An 18,657-nucleotide genomic window follows, 5' to 3' on the forward strand; every position below is an offset into this window, starting at 1 on the left:
CAAAACATTTCTGCGCAATGGATATGGCAACCAAAAACAAGACCAGAAAAAAGAGAGATAAATTCAGGACCACTTTTATGTTATACGATCAGAAACAAGTTTCCGCCTGCAAATATAAGATAGTTTTACGCCATTAAATTTTCGATATTTTTTTTCTGAATCTTTCAAATATAATGTTCTTCGGTTTAAGACGTTGACATCGGGGTTACAGCATATGATTTACAGGTATTTGTTTCAGCATATGCCCAGATAGAATAATCCAAAGATCCGGCCTGCAAGATGACCATCATTCGAACAAAACTGTAAATTTTCAGACAAGGCACCCATGGAAGCAAAATACCAATATGAACAGCATTATTGATTTCATCCCCTACATCAATAAACACAATAGCACCGGGGTGCTCAATATGCTAAGCTTATTAGGAAAAACTCAGACAGAAATGTCAGTGGGGAACACAAAAGAAAAATGTTAGTGGGGAACATGATATGCTGGCTCTTTTCAGTTCAATAGAGGTTCAATTTGAACGTCACCCACGTGCACAGGAAGCATTTTCAAACAATTAGACGTCACCAAGACAAACATGATCCAGAAGAATATTTATTCTCACACTTAAATTTTACTTTTCCTGAAACATCTGAGACCAATTTTTGTTGCAGATATATAGACGTCTCTGGTCATTGTCTTAATGAAACCTACCGAATTAAGCAAAAACTTGAATTGAACTTATCAAATCACCTTTCGTATACATGTAGATCAAGTGCATTCCGGGTTTCCTTCCCATCCACGTCTCTAAGCAATTGAAGGTTTGGTTTACTGTGATAAATATTCACCTGCAGAATCTAGAGAATCCGAAGGCTACGATGGTTTATGCAAACATACGTCAATTTGACTACATCTGTAGCCACAAGGCAACTATGCAAGTGTTGGGCCAAAATCGATATGACAACACTGCAAAAGCTGACTGATTCGAAAGGCCAAACTGTATTTTCGCAAAGATATGGAACAGTGGCGGTCACACCAAATATTTGCTAGGGATACATTTCGAATGGTGCAATTTTTTTTTGTTTAGAAAATGTTGAGAAAACGGAACAACCACAGGCATAAGTTAATTCGTTAAGGTTGCTTTCTAAACGGACATCGTTTTATCTAGGTGGTATCACAAAATTGGTCGATAAATTAAGAAAAAAGATTTCATTTAAATATTTATTTTTATTCAAATAAATAATTCTCTTACTTAATTACGAAAAATAAATAAGCTGCTGATTGATTGACTGTGTGGTTTATATTTACTATTTAATATTTAGTAAAGAGTATTGCATAAGTTAACGCGACACTCGCGATAAACAAAATGTCAGTCATCATAATAATGATCAGCCAGCAGACGATCGATAAACATTCTCACGCCATCCGGATAACATCAACACATCATCTCGTCACCCGGATCGATTACGAGAATATTGTAGAATATTGTAAACTATTGAAATTTTATCAAGAGGCTAATCATTGTGAAGTTAGTTCTATCTTAACTGTGATTAAAGTGGGAGCTTATCTCCAAAAAAAAAAAAATATTTTTAAATTACTTAAGTCAGAAACTTTATTAAATCATACAAATTTGGAATAAAAAAGAGACTTTCTTCATATGGCGGGGTTACCCGTGGTTTCCTTGGACTTCGTCTAACAGGAATATATGGAGCGTAATATGAAAATATGAACACTGAACACTGAACATCAATTAATAGGTTTTTATACGCATCTATTACAATGAATAAAATTACTTTTTTCTTGAGATAAACAATTGAATAGTTGTGAAATGTCCAGCATTATCTAAACGATCTAAATACCTCGTTTGGATTGGCCCGATTTGTGCTTCTCAAATTTTACCGACCAAAAGGAGCAACCAGAATACGTGCGGAATACGGTTTCCAGAGCATAGACTCCAAAATCAAGAAGCCCGGAGAAATCGATGTTGAAAATACATGTAAGTGTTCTCACATGCAGACCGGAATTACAGATTAGTAGAAGCGAATTTACTTTCAAGTTTAAAGCGTCTATAGTATGAAAAGTTGACGTTATTGATGCACGCAAGTCGGGGATACTTCTGTACCCGCATGTATTTTTGCACTCCGCAATGTGTTTTCCTAACACGGACTACAAAAGCTGGTACGAACGCAACACTTTGGTTTGGTATCCCATCATATCTTTAGCTCTCTGATCCTCTCTCCTATTCTTCCAATCACATACTTTGGAAGTTCAAGGCATCACCTCTTACGTAACGGTCGGCCAAAACTTATTCATTATTTTTATTTGTAACGAAGAACGTAATCTATCACAATGCATGAATTGACCTAACATGGAATTTGTTCAATCTTTTCATTCACGAAGTAAATATGTTCGATTCAATTGAATTCGGGTATTGTTTCATTCAGTCAATACTGCGAGAGTGGCTGGACATTCGTTCAGGTTGTTTCGAAACCGACATCGTTTAATCTAGATGGTATCACCAAATTGGTCGAAAGTTCATCAGAAATCAGAAATCACTTTCATTGAAATATATTTTTTTTTTCAAATAAACAACTTTCTCACTTAATTGCGGAAATTGAATAAGCTGCTGATTGATTGGTTCTTATAGATCAACAAAGAAATATTTTTGAAAAAATATATGTGTGGTTTTCTAAGCCAACGGTAGTTCTACATCAACCTTTCGGTTATATCATGGATATTACCCAATTTTTTTTTCATAATACAGCTATTCCATGTCAAACCGATATAATGGTTCTTAGATTTTCGTGAAAAGTGATAGCTTTGTTCTTTATCGCAAAATATTAGACCCGTATTTTTTTTTCACTAGTTGACCCTACGTACTTCGCCTCACCCAAAACTGTTCTTTTTTTTTCTATGAATTCATTCGGGCATTCGCGTTTTCTTACTAAACGAACATTGGCCCTTAACAATTTCCTTTTACTATAATCTTCCTATTACTACCAAAACTCGTCATTATATTATAATATACATTAATTTTCAAACACAATTTTCGCTCAAGATTCTTGATTCACTTGCAAATAACATGTTGCTCCGTGGCATGGAATAAATGTTTGATAAAATTTCAAAATTTCGACATTCACATAACATTGATCTATGGGAAAAAACGAATACAACTAAATGAAGACGGCTCATATTGGACCATTTCATTCTAGGGTTTTCGCTTACCAACACATTTGTCCTTCCATTTTTATGTATATAGATAGAAGATATAGGATTGCGTTATTTCGCCTGAAAATCCATTTCCACCTTGTTAGCGCGAACATGGAATGGACTAACAACGCTTAACATGATGTAATTTTCGAGCAGTTTTCTGGATTCTCAGACCTTGCTACATAGTTTTCCGAACATTTTCCAATTTTTCTCTTCGCTATATTGATCGAATATAATGAAATAAAACAAGAATACGACAAAATAAAAACAACTCATCTGTTTTTTTATATAGATTAGGGTGTCCATTTCTATTTAGGGTGGTTCGAAAAATCAACTTTTTCCCCTTATTTCCAAAGTAACGTCTCTCTGATTTTTGGATATATTATGAAAAAAAACTCAGCTTTCAAGAAAAATGTGGAAAAATATAGCGCCCTCTAGCCCAAAGCAATTAAAACAAAAAAAAAATACAACCAGTAATTACAAAATCAAACTCCAAAATTTTTGCAAGTGTAATATTTTTCCAAGGAAGACTAGTTGATTGGCTTTGATTTGATATGTCGATCATCTAAATCGGGCCAGTAGTTCGAAAGTTATGAATTTGAAAAAAAGTCATTTAAGAAAAAGGGTAAAAGTTGATTTTTCAGATCTCCCTAAAATGGAAATGGGAACCAAAAAAATGCTTGTCTAATATTCTGCCTTAAAGTAAAAATCTAGCACCTTCCACGAAAATTTGAGAACAACTATATCGATTTTATTTTATTTTATTTTTTTTTATTGTCGTCAATCTAAATTGTAGACCGATACATTCTTAATACTACTTAAAACTAAAAATCTAAAGAGAGCTGGCTGGATAATTTATTCGTTTAATTTAGAAGACGATTTTAACAAGTTACATAATCAATTTTTTTTATTTATTTATTTCGTCAAACCAGCGTAGACTAAATATGCTGCCCAAATATTACAGTGAAATTTAACGATATCTTATGCTATTCAGATAGTCTTTGAGCATTGATCTTGACATGATTACATCAATTGTTTCACTGTGTTCGTTACAGAGGCTCATCATACGATTAATAGGACTATATTTGGCATAATTCGTTCTTCGATAAGTTATGTAGGGGGACCTTACAACACTACAGTATTCGAGAATTGATCTGACGTATGTAATATACAATGTTTTTATTGTGTACGGATCGTGGAAATGGTAACTAAAGCGTTCAATAAAGCTCAACATATTATTTGCTCTATGGATGATTGTATTATAATGATCCACGAAGGTTAGTTTCGAATCTAAGATCACACCTAAATCTCTTACTCGTTGACATCTACTGATGGGTTGATTATCCAGTATAACATCATTGTTCAATGGTATTCTTCTTCTTGTAAAAGTAATCAAAGTGCATTTCCTAACATTGAGCTGTAATAAACTCTTAGTGCACCAATTATAAACTATGTCAACTTCATTTTTGAATGTTTGAGAGTCTTCTTCATTCTTTATTTCCATATACAGTTTCATATCATCTGCGTAGATAAGTGCCTTAACACTGTTAAGAAAAACGCAAACGTCATTAACAAATAAAATGAACAAAAGTGGCCCCAAATGAGAGCCTTGAGGAACTCCGGATGTAACAAATATTGGTTTTGAAATTTCCCCATTAAATCTTACCATTTGGGTGCGGTCAGTCAAAAATGATTCTAGCCATTTCAATAGCTTGACTTCTATCCCTATTTTTTGAAGTTTAAGAAGGAGTAAGGGTATATCAACACGATCGAAAGCCTACTAAAGTCAGTGTATAGAGCTTCAACTTGATTACCATTATCCATTGCATTCAAAGTGAATGTGACAAATTCCAGCAAATTTGTTGTTGTTGATCGTCCTTTGAAAAAACCGTGTTGCTTATTCGTAATTCGTGTCGTTAGTTGTTGAAAAAGTTTTTGGTTTATTATGGCTTCAAAGAGTTTTGGAATGCAAGAAATAATTGCTACTCCACGATAATTTCTTACATCGGATCTATTACCGGATTTGAATATTGGTACAAGAAAAGAGTTTTTCCATATTTTTGGGAACCTTTCTGATTCCAATGACGTATTGAAAAGCCATAAAAGTGGATGAGTTAATTCAGATGCCAATTTTTTTTATAAAAACCGGTGGAATTCCGTCAGGACCTGGCCCTTTCGAGACATCGAGCTTATTTAATGCGTCAAAAATTTCAATGTAATTTAGTTTTCTGACTCCAACATCACATGGAAATTCTGGAAGAAATGCAAAGAAGTCACGATCTCGGTCCTCCTCAGCTGTTACAATATAAACTTCTTGAAAAAATGTTGCAAAGAGGTTGCAAATTTTTTCTGGGTCATTCCCCACGGTATCGTCAAGGTGCATGCGTGATGGAAAACCATTGCTTTTTAATTTTGTTTTTATGTAATTAAAGAAACTTTTCGGGTTAGATTTTATGTCCGACAATAGTTCAACGAGAACATCCCTTTAGTGTTCGTCACATCTTTCGCTTCGATGAAAACCCGACAGAACTCAGCATTCTACCACCCCTAAAAAAGCAGCGCTTTATTCGCCACCTCTTCATTATATATCAACACCTTGCCACCGAATAACCGCAAAGGGAATATAGCCTGAGGTCTTAACCACAGACTGGATACCACTACCACCACCACCAAATTCCTGGGACCGTAATAAATTGTATTGAAAATGTGTTTACACTGGTTCCAGAGTTTTTACGGTTGCTTCCAACCCCCGAATTGTTCCTACTCCCACCCATTCGCACTAAAGCGATGTTAATCGATTGCCAATGTACGAGAACACAAGTCATTTGGGGCGATAAATAATGATCCTATTCGCGACATGCCACACTCTGTATGCCCAAGTGACTGTTTATCAGTCATTGAAAATGTCTGGGGAATGGTCTTAGTTGACCTGATCGCCCAATAGGAATGGCAATCTCTGGCTTGAAGTTTGTGATATACTTCCGCCACAACTGATGAGAACAAGCTACCACACCCCCTCTACCGAACGGTCCACCGATGCCGAACAACGACGATGAAATTATTATTTCCACCAAGAAACGCTGTCTCCCTGAAGCATCCTGCTGTCCACACAATGATTGATGGGATGAAAGTGTCGCCCGAACAGTGTTATAAACACATACAGATCGTATATGTACACGGCCATATAGCACGCGAATGTCCAACACTCTGTTCCGCTGAAGGACGAAAGGATGCGGCGATGTTCTGTGACGCTGCGGTATGTGACCGTGCTATCAGTCCTTCCATCTCTCTGGCTTTGTGAATCCGAGAAAAGACACTCAAGCGAGAATGTGGCTGGAAATGAGTATTGGTGTGTGTCTATCTAGTTGTGCAAATATTTTTCCAGTGAAACTGACACTGCCCGAAATATGGGATTACACTTAGTGTGAGACAAATAATGACGGATTATTATTATAACTACAGGATAAGTCCAACAGTCCTTCGACAGCAACAGTTCGTATGATTGATTTTTGTTGTGATGTTAAGTCAATAACAGGATAGAAGATTCAACAAATTGTGTTTGAAAATTTGACATCAGAATGTCAATGAATGTCAATGAAAAAGCCGACGATATTGACTATCTTTTTATAAAATTGACAAATTATAATTTGGTATGTGGAGTGCTTTATAAACCACCAGAAGTAGTGCTTTGAACAAAGTCTCAGAAATGGCTATGGAAATCTCTTCCACTGAACCTAATATTCTTCTAATGGGGGATTTCAACATAAAAATTTCCTTAATCATGATTCATCAATTACCAGAGCTTTAAAATATCAAGTAAATTTGTTGTCACTCAGAATTTGTTGTCACCTATTTATTGATTATGTGATAGGTAACTGTACGACCAACGTTATTAATATTTACCAATTCTCTGTTGCGGGAATCAGCAACAATGATCTTATATGTTTTGATTTCAGAACAAAAGTTCCACATAAAATGAGTGAGACGTACTACACGAGAGAGTTTCATAAAATAAACTTTGATATTTTCGTTACAGATTTGTATAACTGCAACTTGAACCTCATTTATACCTGTGTCGATGTTAACACCAAATTGCGGATGCTGAATAATGAACATTTATCAATCATTGACAGAGAAACTTGGGTTGCGTAACGGCAGATTCATTAAAACGATTTTTCATTTCTGATTTGTTCCCGTTATTCTTCAATGAAGATCCTGAAATAGACTATTTCTCAAACTTTTCTTTCAGGTCGGTTAGGTTCAATAAAATTTTAACAGAACTCAATCTCGCCACTTGTGAGGCAATCGGTTATGATCAAATTAGCCTAACGATACAGAAGAAAGCATCTGATGTGCTTTTCTCCGTATACACATATATTTTCAATTGCATAATTACTAAATCTACATTCCCAAAAGCATGGAAAATCGCTCGCATTGTTCCAATTGCCAAAAACGACAACCCTACGAAAACAAAGATTTTAGACCAATTAGCATATTGCCTGTTTTATCTAAAGTCTTTGAAAGTCTCCTATGCAAAGAACTTAACGAATATTTGCTTAGCAATAACTTATTATGTCCTCTTCTGTCGGGATATCGTAAAAAATGCAACACAACAACAGCTCTAATAAAAATTGAAGACGACATAAGATGCGCACTCGACGAGAAGCGAGTTGTAGTTTTGGTCCTCCTCGATTTTAGTAAGGCTTTTGACTCTATTAATCACAAACTGCTTTGTTGGAAATTAAAATCTATTTTTAAATTGAACAAGACAGTCGTTAAATTATTACTCTCTCATCTAACGGAACGTTCACAGTTTGTTGAATTCAAAAACAAGAGATCTTCATGTGGTTCTGTAAGTTGTGGAGTTCCTCAGGGCTCTTTTCTTGGACCACTTCGATTTTCAATGTTCATTAAAGACATTCCGAATGAATAGAACTACTGTAGGTATCATCTATATGCCGACGATTTTCAACTCTATTGTTTTGATATGCTCGATAACCTAATCGGTATTGTTGAAAAAATTCACAGTGATATAGAGAAAATTATAAACTGGTGTAACAGGAATGGACTTAAATTAAATGTCAAGAAAACTCAATCGATAATTTTCAAGACCCATTTGGCAAGATCCTGTGACCCACCATTAATAAAGGTAGACCAGGTATTGATTCCTTATTCGAGAACGGTCAAGAATCTAGGAATTTTAAAGGATTGCCACCTCGATAGGAGAGATCAAGTTAACGACACTTGCAAAACGATTTTGTTCGGCCTTCACTCATTAGTTTTACTGCAAGACTCTACACTAGAATGAATTCGACTCCAATTAGCCAATTAGCTTTACACTATATATATATATATATATATATATATATATATATATATATATATATATATATATATATATATATATGACCCGATCGACATGAAAATTGGTATGTAGGAGTTTTTGGGGCCGGCTGCCGTGCTGCAATACAAATACAACACAAATTTCTACATTACTCGAGAATTATTCAAGCAAGCGAAACCAAATTTGGCATATAGTGGTTTAAGGGTGCAATAAATATTTTTACGGTGGTTAGATACTCCTACCTGAGTTTTGGTAGAAGTACTAGGATTTTTTTTAGTGAAAGGTAAATTCAACGGGGTCGATTAGAAGATCAATCAATGAACAGTTCTGCGATTGGACTCATGAACTTGCGGTTAGTAAGAAAACGTGATAACGTTGATAACAAAAACAATTTTTTTTTTTTTTTTTTTCCAAAATATATATTTTTATCAAGGCTCATATGGCGTTAGCCTCACGGGGCCGGGAGTTCAATACTTTGACAATTTTTCTTATTATCTATGTTAGTAATATGTAACCGATTACTCGCGGTTGGCTCGAGGTTAGTATTACAAGTGTTTTCGTAATTCGGATGTTGCTGTCTCCAATGCTCTGTACGTGTGCCCGACTCGGGATACTTCCTATTGGGATGCAGCTGACCCTTGATCAGCAACGCCCCCCTAGTCTGTACCTCATATCTAGCGTGGTGCGTCTTTCTCGACTCGAGGAATCCAGGATAGAATGGTCACTAACCGGCGCAATCATCAGTTCATGTAGAGTTGTCATGAGCGGTACAACCTTTGGCTCTTGTTGAATCATCAGTGGACTGCACAACCTTTGGCCCGTGTATCTGTAAAGAGTGTGTGTATGTATTGCCGCGACTAAGTAAAAGTTTATCGATCGGATAGGAGGGATATAAAACGGGGACACAACGAAGGAAACATCATTAAACGTTGACATCGGCGTTCCTGAGGAACAGGTATAGATGAAGCAGAAGATCAGGATCACGGCTACCTAAGATATCCCGGACGGGGATCTCCGATTGTCTGCCTTGTGCTCTCAGTGCTCTAGAGAGCTGAGAGCGAGCAGCATGGAACCGGATACACGACCAGACAACATGCTCGATGTCGTGGTAGCCATCGCCACAATCACAAAGATTGTTTGCTGCGAGCCCAATGCGATAGAGATGCGCGTTTAGGTTGTAGTGATTGGACATAAGCCGAGATATCACGCGAATGAAATCACGACCTACATTCAATCCCTTGAACCATGCACTCGTCGAGACCTTAGGGATAATCGTGTGTAACCAACGACCGAACTCATCTCCACTCCACATGCGCTGCCAACTTACGAGCGTGTACTGACGAGGAATGTGGAAAAATTCATTATAAGCAATTTGCCTTTCAAAAAGTGTGCCTTCTAAAGCGCCCACCTTAGCTAGCGAGTCCGCTTTCTCATTCCCCGGAATCGAGCAATGAGAGGGAACCCATGCTAAGGTAATCTTGAATAATTTTTCGACCAAAACACTCAATAGTTGTCTTATTCTTGTTAGGAAATAAGATGAGCGTTTATCAACTTTCATTGAGCGGATTGCCTCTATTGAGCTGAGACTGTCTGAAAAAATAAAATAGTGGTCGATGGGCAATGTTTCAATGATCCCCAGTGCGTAGTATATCGCACCCAGTTCAGCGACATACACGGAACAAGGATCTTTGAGTTTGAAAGAGGCACTGGAATTTTCATTGAAGATGCCGAAGCCAGTGGACCCGTTTATGTATGAACCGTCAGTAAAGAACATTTTATCAGATCTAACTTTCCCATATTCTGCCGAAAATATCGGCGGAATATAATCGGAGCGTAGATGATCTGGGATTCCATGGATTTTTTGTCGCATGGACAGATCAAAAATGACAGAGGAATTGCAAAAGTATGGGAAGCAAACTTGGTTGGAGATGCCTGGTGAAGGGTGCACGTCGTGGGTAAGGTACTCATGGTATAAAGACATAACACTTGACTGAGGAGTCAGTTGTAGTAGATTTTCGAAGTTATCAATCACCAATGGATTCATGATCTTGCAACGGATGAGAAATCTGTAGGATAATTCTGTGAACCGAAGAGTAAGCGGGGGTACTCCTGCCAAAACTTCGAGACTCATCGTATGTGTCGAATGCAAACACCCCATGGCTATACGCAGGCAACGATATTGTATTCTCTCCAGCTTGAGAATATGAATCCTGGCAGCTGATCGGAAGCAAAAACTGCCATATTCTAACACTGATAATATCGTTGTTTTGTATAACTGAATGAGGTCTCCTGGATGGGCACCCCACCATGTTCCGGTTATTGTTTGGACAAATTTTGGCGGGACGAAGTTTGCCGGGTCAGCTAATGTTTTATATTCATTAGTCTCTAGTTGGAACGTAATTGAATTAAAATTGACATTTAACTCTATCACGAGATACGTATTTAACCTCCGTCGTTCGGAACACATAAATCCATATCTCACCATAATTTCGTAAATTTTTTTTCGAATACCACCTTAAATTAAGAATGTGTTTTCAAACTTACATGATCTTAACTGGAGCTTTACAAAACTTTTTTGTGTATTTGAGCGTACTTCTTCATTTTCTGCATTCAAAAGATTGTGTAGTCAATACTTTTTATCAAGGAACTAATCGTCATATTAGTGTAGTGTATACTTTGAGAACCGTTAGGTTATTTATACTATGCTTTGGTTTTGTACAAATAAATCAATAAAATACATAAATAATTTTGTATGTTTCGTGATGAAGGTAAATTGCATACCACTATTCTCCCGTTCTACGCATAGTAGTCCCACGTTCCAAAATCAGCAACTGAGAAAAGCCACGTTCCAAAATCAGCAACTGAGAAAAACGCATTCAAAGTGTTCTGTTAAACTTTTTTTTTATTTGTTTGAGAATTAGTTCGTTCTTCCAAACTAGAAATGAGTTCATTAGCTCTGCTAAGCGTGACATAAAAGTCTTGTACTTGAACCGATTTATTTGATATGGATCTACAAAAAATATATGGTGGGACAGTTATGCCTAGAATATCAACATGGGACAATTGAGCTTGATGTCGTTTTTTGAAAGCTATGAACTATGAATTTTTTTATGTTTTTCCGGAAGTCTATGCATTTTCCTGTACATTTTCGAGTCCATTACCTTGTTTGTGATTATAACCTTGGTTTTCTATCCACAGCGTAAATCCCTTGCCAAAAAAAAGAACTTCCTGATAAATTTATCTCCAAGAACGAACTTAAATTTGCTCGGAACATCTCCACTGGTAGTGACCTTATATAATTCCAGGCATGGGAGATGTCGAAAATCAACGTTCACTCACGTTCCATCGTCTACAGCATGCATCCTTCATACTTCGTCAAAACCTTGTTGAACAACTTTCGCCCACTACGACCGCTGCCATGAAACGAACAGTGAATCCGGATTCCAAATGTTTCGAGCTGTTTACATGTATGTATAGTTGTATAATATGTATGTATAGTAAGATACAATCATGATTAGGAACCAGCCTATTAATTAATGCTATGAATTGAATAAGGTCATCCAGAAAGTCCGTACCGCCACTAATCCTTGGTACACGACATGAGCTCATCTAGGCATCTAGGACAAATAGCCAGAACTAACATCGTGTTCCTCCAGAGCAACGCTGCCTCTTCGAAAATCCGACAAATATTTTTGAAGTATGGCTGCGATGTGCTATACTATCCGCTGTACAAAACCATGTATTGTACCCTTACAATATCACTTATTCAGGTCCTTGCTGGGCAAGATCTCCGAGTTTATAACAGGAATAGCACGCATTTCTCGACGAGAAACCAAACAAGTTCTGATGAAACGTTCAAGATGGCGAAACCAGTTCCAAGAATGATGGACTTGTGCATACACGGAATATCCGATAATTGTCTGAAGGTGATCCGTTCTTTGTGTTGGATCGATCGTTTTCCTATTGTGTCGTTGCTTGTGCTGCTGGTGTCGTTTGGTCAGGTGCTAGCAATATCGATGAAACAATTCGGATGAACCGTCCAAACATGATTTATCTCCGGTGTATCTCCTTTCGATCGAATTTTCCGTAGGATGCGCTTCAGAGTATCCAAGAATTATTCTGCTAACATGTGTGCAAGAGTTGTTGCTTTCGTCGTTGTAGCGTACACTTCGGGTCATTGACTCAACGATATTGGATAATTGGACTGCAGGACTTTCTTGAACTGCTCAAATGATTGCTGATAATCGGGATTCCACTGCCTCTGTGTCTTTCTTGAGTAGTTTGTCGAGAGGATGGCGAAGCTCATGAATATTGTGCCCGAATCGGTCGAAGAAATTGACAGTCCCCAGGAAAGATCGAGCTCTGAAACTTTGGTTGGTGCTGGGAGCGGCAACTGGAATATCAGCAATAATTTCCTCCACCAGTCCTCGAAATATCTCAGTTACTGACTCCACCTGCTGGAGCGAGGCGATTGAATTGGAAGAGCCCCTAGAGCATGTTTATGGTGAGGAGCTTCTTCAGTTCTTCGTCTACCTCCACCTGGATGCATTGGAAGGGTCGATTATGCTGAGTATCGTAATCCGGGCAACCGGGCAATAATGGGAATCGTCGAGGGATCAAGTTGCCCACTGGATGCGCTTTAGATGCTTCGATCGATGATGATGTCAACGTCGGTCGTCATTGTTGTTCTCACGATGCCTTGCCTTGATGGTCAGATACTTACGTTTCCTGGAACTATCTGCGATGTGGTTTACGAATATTTCTTTAGCTTGAGTAACCGGGAGAACTTCTCTAAAACCAATCTGACCGCCCATATATTGCGTTATTCAATGCACGTAAACTTTATTCAACCCCAATCGCGGCGATGGAGGGTTATTTATGAGAAACCTGAGAAGGTACCCGAGAGAACTCCTATGAAACCTATTTTTCCGGCAATAAGCTCCGTTATTCAGTTTATACGGTTGAACAGCGCTTTGAAGGAAAAACTGCCGGAATGGGAAAATAGGCATGACAAAATAATTTTACATCATGATAACGTCAGACCAAATGTTAATGGATCTGTTAAGAACTATCTTAAAAAAGCGAACTACGAGGCTTTGCCTCACCCGCCATATTCTCCAGACGTTGCACCCTCAGATTACTATTTGTTTAGATCAATCTGGGTTGGTTCTTCTGAAAAGCTGTTCTAATCTTGTGAATAAATCAATTGACACTTTCAATCAATAGAATTCATAACTAGATTGATTGAAAACGACCAGGCTTCTTCCTGTGTGGAATCCGTGTATTTCCTTAACCCTTTCATTACGGCAATGTGCTCCGCCGAAGTGCTACCCCTGCACTGCGCCGAAAAGTATGCACATCGCGCCGGTGTGATCGAAGAGCAGTATGAATTTCATGTCGTCTAAAGACGACGCTCGTAACGAAAGGGTTAAAGATGCGCCAAGGTTGTGGCTTCCGATGCCTTTTTTACCAGAAAAAATCGTAAAGCCATATTGTACCCATAATTGTTTTTGTGATAAACGTTCACGTGAGAAATTGTTTTTGTAAACACTCACAAAAAATCAAAGTTTTCGATTAGATCTCGGTCCAATTGTTCAGCAATAAATGTGAACACCAACGATATAGCTAAGTTCGTTCAACACTGGAATATATACAGGTGTTACTATTTTTATTGCCTGGTGTCTCTTTTGATTTCATATAATTCAAATGTGGAACTATTGACAGCTGAATGCCATGTTTATCTGAATTCAGCCTTCATTCCAGTTCCGGAACATTCATACGACCTTTTCCTATCAAGCATCTGTGTCTGGTCGGCAGACATATCATCCCACAACTTGTAGGCGGCTTGACAAACTGGTACGGCGGGCCCTAGTTAGTCATTTCACAAAACAATAATGAACCTCTTTGTTTGGGGTGTGCTGAATAGCCACAAACGGCTGCCACCAACAAACGCTTCGATTCATCCTCCGCTCGGCAACAACACAAAGACGTGCTCTAATAGCTAGGCTGCGAATCTCATTCCGCCTCGGCGTTTCGACAGTACCAATAGTGCTGCGGCAATGTCACACCACCTCGTTCATTCCGTCGTGAGCAACAGTTTAAGGATACCACTCGACAACAAGACGATGCTGGGAGCTCATTCACTATGGTCCAAGTGGACCGTGAACGAGCTTGCTTCTTAGTTCAAAACTCAGCTATCTTAGCGATGCGACGGGGGGGAGAGAAATGTTCAAACAGATGTCAATTTCCGGAAACAACTTTTAAGCATCATACATTGGAATGAGGATCGCGGGTGGGTGGTTTACTTCTCACCGCTCCGATTTGTTTTGTTAGTTTATTGCGGAAACGTAAATAGCAAGTATACGCTTGGCACTGTAGATACGTCGTTTTTCAAGTCAATCCGTGGAGGTATGGCAGGCAATAGACATGACACAAGTCTCGAGTTGAGAACCAGCATCGTTCACCACTAACGATGATGAAAATCCGTGGAAACTATTAAAATAAACCATACTGAAAATACTCCGTAACTACTGTTTGCGCTGGTGGGTAGCAAATAACAATCGCTATGCAGAGAGTATTCTACACCAGAATCCACTTGGGACACGTCACCATCATTATCTTAGAATGTTTACTTGTTTTGTAGATGTAGTTATTTAAACTGTGAATGTAATTTGACACGACTTCTTCCGAAACTTCTTCCAGAACTTCAGGGAGTTTTACAATCCGTTAAATGTAAGTCAACCCTCCTGTACTCGTCTGCAAAATCAAAACACGTATACTCACCCACGGTGTCACAGACCGAAAATTGAACTTCTCTTTAATATTGCTATTGTGTGTTTTTTATTCTTTACTGGTATTTATTTGAAGAAGAGGGTATAATTGAATGAAAAAACTCCAGAAAATATGTTTTCTTCAGCTTCATTCAATTTTAATAGTCATCTAATTCAGCCTCCTCAAAACAGAGTATTTTTTACACTCCAACACAAATAATGAAACTCGACTTTTTTCCTGTTATTAATTAAAAGTAAGTAACTGAATATAATTCATGAAAGTATAAAGAACTATAAAATAACATAAACACGTATTAAACGATTGTGGTTTCATTGGAGTAAGAATATGAACATACCATAAGTGCATGCTCGAAGCAAACATATTTACTACATTTCATGCAGTTGTAGCGCGTTTTTCGGGTCTTTTATCGAAGAGAAGAATGTGTAACGACCACCTAGATAATTACCAGATAATAAAGGTTCTGGAATATAAAGTTTTTATATTTCTAATATTCTTTGTCTCTGTATTCTTTGTAAACTAAGAATTAATGCCTTTTTTAGATGGAGCATAAAAAGATTATATAAAAGAATTTCAAGGAACTTTCTTCTTTCTTTTTTGTTTTCTTGCCGATATTGTTCATTATAAAAAATATCCCCGAAACTGTAACTATGAAAAATAACCATAAGCCACCGATTAGTTTATAGCTTACTGTTTGCAATGCTTCCACAACCGAATTTCTTTCACAAATGTGTATATGTGTGACCATTGTATTTAGCGAAAAATTATACGAAAGTCAAACATTTGTATCTTGCTTTTGCTCGTATGAATCTAACGAAGAATATATCGACGAATAGTTTATATATGAATCCGTTCAATCCTTTGACAGAAGAGACTAAAATCAAATTTAAATAGTCCGGTAATGATCTTATGCATTATATTCAATAGATATTCCACGCCACTAACATTAATTTACACATTTCATTCAACAATTCAATTTTCTAGAATATGAAAAAAGTCACTTGTCCAAAAAAGTTACTCTTATACTCGCGTCGGTTTCTCAGACCGAAAGTGTTCAAAAAGTGACACACGTCCCGTTCTTACCAACACATTCGATACGTTAAACGATGACGAACGACGAATAACGAAGCTAGAAAGAATCGAAAAGTCGTAGTGTTGATATTTTCTGAGAAATGAACGAATTATTGATTTCTCGGTCTCACAGACCTATGCGCGAGTATATGAGTGTTGACAACTAAGCACGACTTTTCCCGTGGAGTCTGAAGCTGGAGCTCTTTCAGCTGCTTCATAGGTTATTATTTTACGGTCCTTTTCTTAGTATCAATGAATCGATTCGAGTCGTGACACGATGACACAGTTGATACGATCCACACGGCGTAGTAATCGAAGCCTATAACAAATAAAACCTATCTGCTCGAGTATCTGACGAAGCGCACCATATGTAACATTGAGGAAACTTTTGTTGTCCTTTGTTCAATAATGTGGATGATGCAGCACCATCCTTGTCGTCGTTCTGTTCTTTCTTATATCCATCAGAGAAAAAAGCAAAGAATCTTCACACTGCTTGTAACTGTTATTTGTGGGCGGCATGTCATACATAAAAAATCTCGTCGAGGCAGATGTGCTTTTATAGCTATGTGCGATACTCCACAAAAGCATGATACATACGGGCATTTCCACTCCATGAACTCAATTGCAATAAATTGGACTAATTTCGGTGTGGAACGTTAGATCTCTAGCAAGTATCGGCACGAGTTTTCGGGATCAAAAGAATTAACAGTGTAATACTTACAGAATAACAAGATTATGGATATCCCGAACATAACCCAATAAACTATTTTCGTAGCAGTCATTTGGATGCTCTCGACTTCATTCGCACGCTGAACACAATGGTTTCCTTCGACCGAATTGCGTTTCAATTTTCTCTAATTAACTTTTCCCATTATGGATAGCAGCTGTGCGTTGAAAATTATTAAATTGAGACTAATCAGATGCAAACAGTTTGCGGCCGCTACGAAATGCTATATTGACCAAAGCAAAAGGGTTAATAACACAATAAATTTTAGGCAATGAGTTCTGTTTATCATTTGAGATTTTTGCGATATCAATGCTATAACTAATTGCCAGAGAGTGCACCCAAACTAGTGTTGCTAGAAAGCATTTCATTTTCGGCAGAAACCATGTCTTTTCATGCCTTGTAGCGTCAAATGTGCAAATAATGTCATCTGTCCCCCAACGCTTTAAAATGTTTGTATATATGGAACAGACATCTTTTTCTTTTTTTTCCATCTTTTTTGGGATTGCAACGAAAAAAAAGTCCAAACGACGTCAACGATGATCGAACCAAGGCCGGCTGGAATGCAAGACTGTTCTACACATTAACATTAAAACATTAAAAGGGTTCAAAACTACCTTTTTCGTCGACCGGTTTCGGGCTCGATGTTGCCCATCTACTGGACGGTGAATCGGACACAACGAGCCCGAAACCGGCCGACGAAAAAGGTAGTTTTAAACCCTTTTCATGTATGTCAGGACTATAAGTGTTGTGCTCTAGTCCCGTGTCCTGTCCCGTGAGTGAGTAGTGATATATGTTCTTACGTTAGCACAACCAAAATTAAGTCAGTCTGACAAAGTTGTTAGGAAATTAATGAACTGCTTAGGTAAAATAACATTTTAAATACATTTTTTACAAATAAAATTAGCTTTGAAACTATAATATCTACAACATTTGGGTCGTTGTTTAAATTTCAAAAAAAAAAAAAAATTTTTGTTTCAACTGCACTGAAAAAAAAATTGAAAATTGAAATTATTTTTTCTCAAAACCGTATTTTTTTTTAATTCTAAAAGAAAATGTATGGATAGCTCATACGATTACCAAGAGCTCATCCATACAACGAAAGATGAGCACTTTTACAGGGAAAAAGGTTTTCTAACAACAACTTTTTCATGTTTACTTTGAAAAAATAACAACTTATCCTAATTTTGTTGAAAGTCAAGATAGTGACATTAGGAATTCGCCAAAGTTCAATATCTCTTTAAAATATAGACATACGTCGAACACGTCAACTTTCTATCTTTTATAGAGTCTGGAATATATGGCATTTTTGTGTGGGGACTCCTGGAAAAATAACGTTTTACTCTTAACATTTTTGCGTATAAATTCTCGCGTTTGGCATGTTCTTGACATGTTTCTAAACAGAAATAAGTTTGCAGAACATACCAATCGTGATAATAAATATATACAAAAATGTTACGAGTAGAACATTAATAGTAGTTTTTCGAAGAAAACCTTTAAAAGTTGTTGTTAGAAAAACTCTTTCCTTGTACAGGG

At 37.3% G+C, this 18,657-nt stretch overlaps 2 protein-coding genes across 8 annotated transcripts in view; both read left to right on the forward strand.

Annotated features, from left to right (window-relative positions):
- Positions 1–18,657, forward strand: part of LOC129773136 (uncharacterized) — a 245,130-nt gene that overhangs the window by 147,818 nt on the left and 78,655 nt on the right. The gene's annotated exons all lie outside the window — the stretch shown is intronic.
- The window catches only part of LOC129773126 (fructose-bisphosphate aldolase-like), a 609,238-nt gene that overhangs the window by 62,039 nt on the left and 528,542 nt on the right, over positions 1–18,657 (forward strand). The gene's annotated exons all lie outside the window — the stretch shown is intronic.

Source organism: Toxorhynchites rutilus, chromosome 3 (assembly GCF_029784135.1).
Source record: "Toxorhynchites rutilus septentrionalis strain SRP chromosome 3, ASM2978413v1, whole genome shotgun sequence".
NCBI lineage: Eukaryota > Metazoa > Arthropoda > Insecta > Diptera > Culicidae > Toxorhynchites > Toxorhynchites rutilus.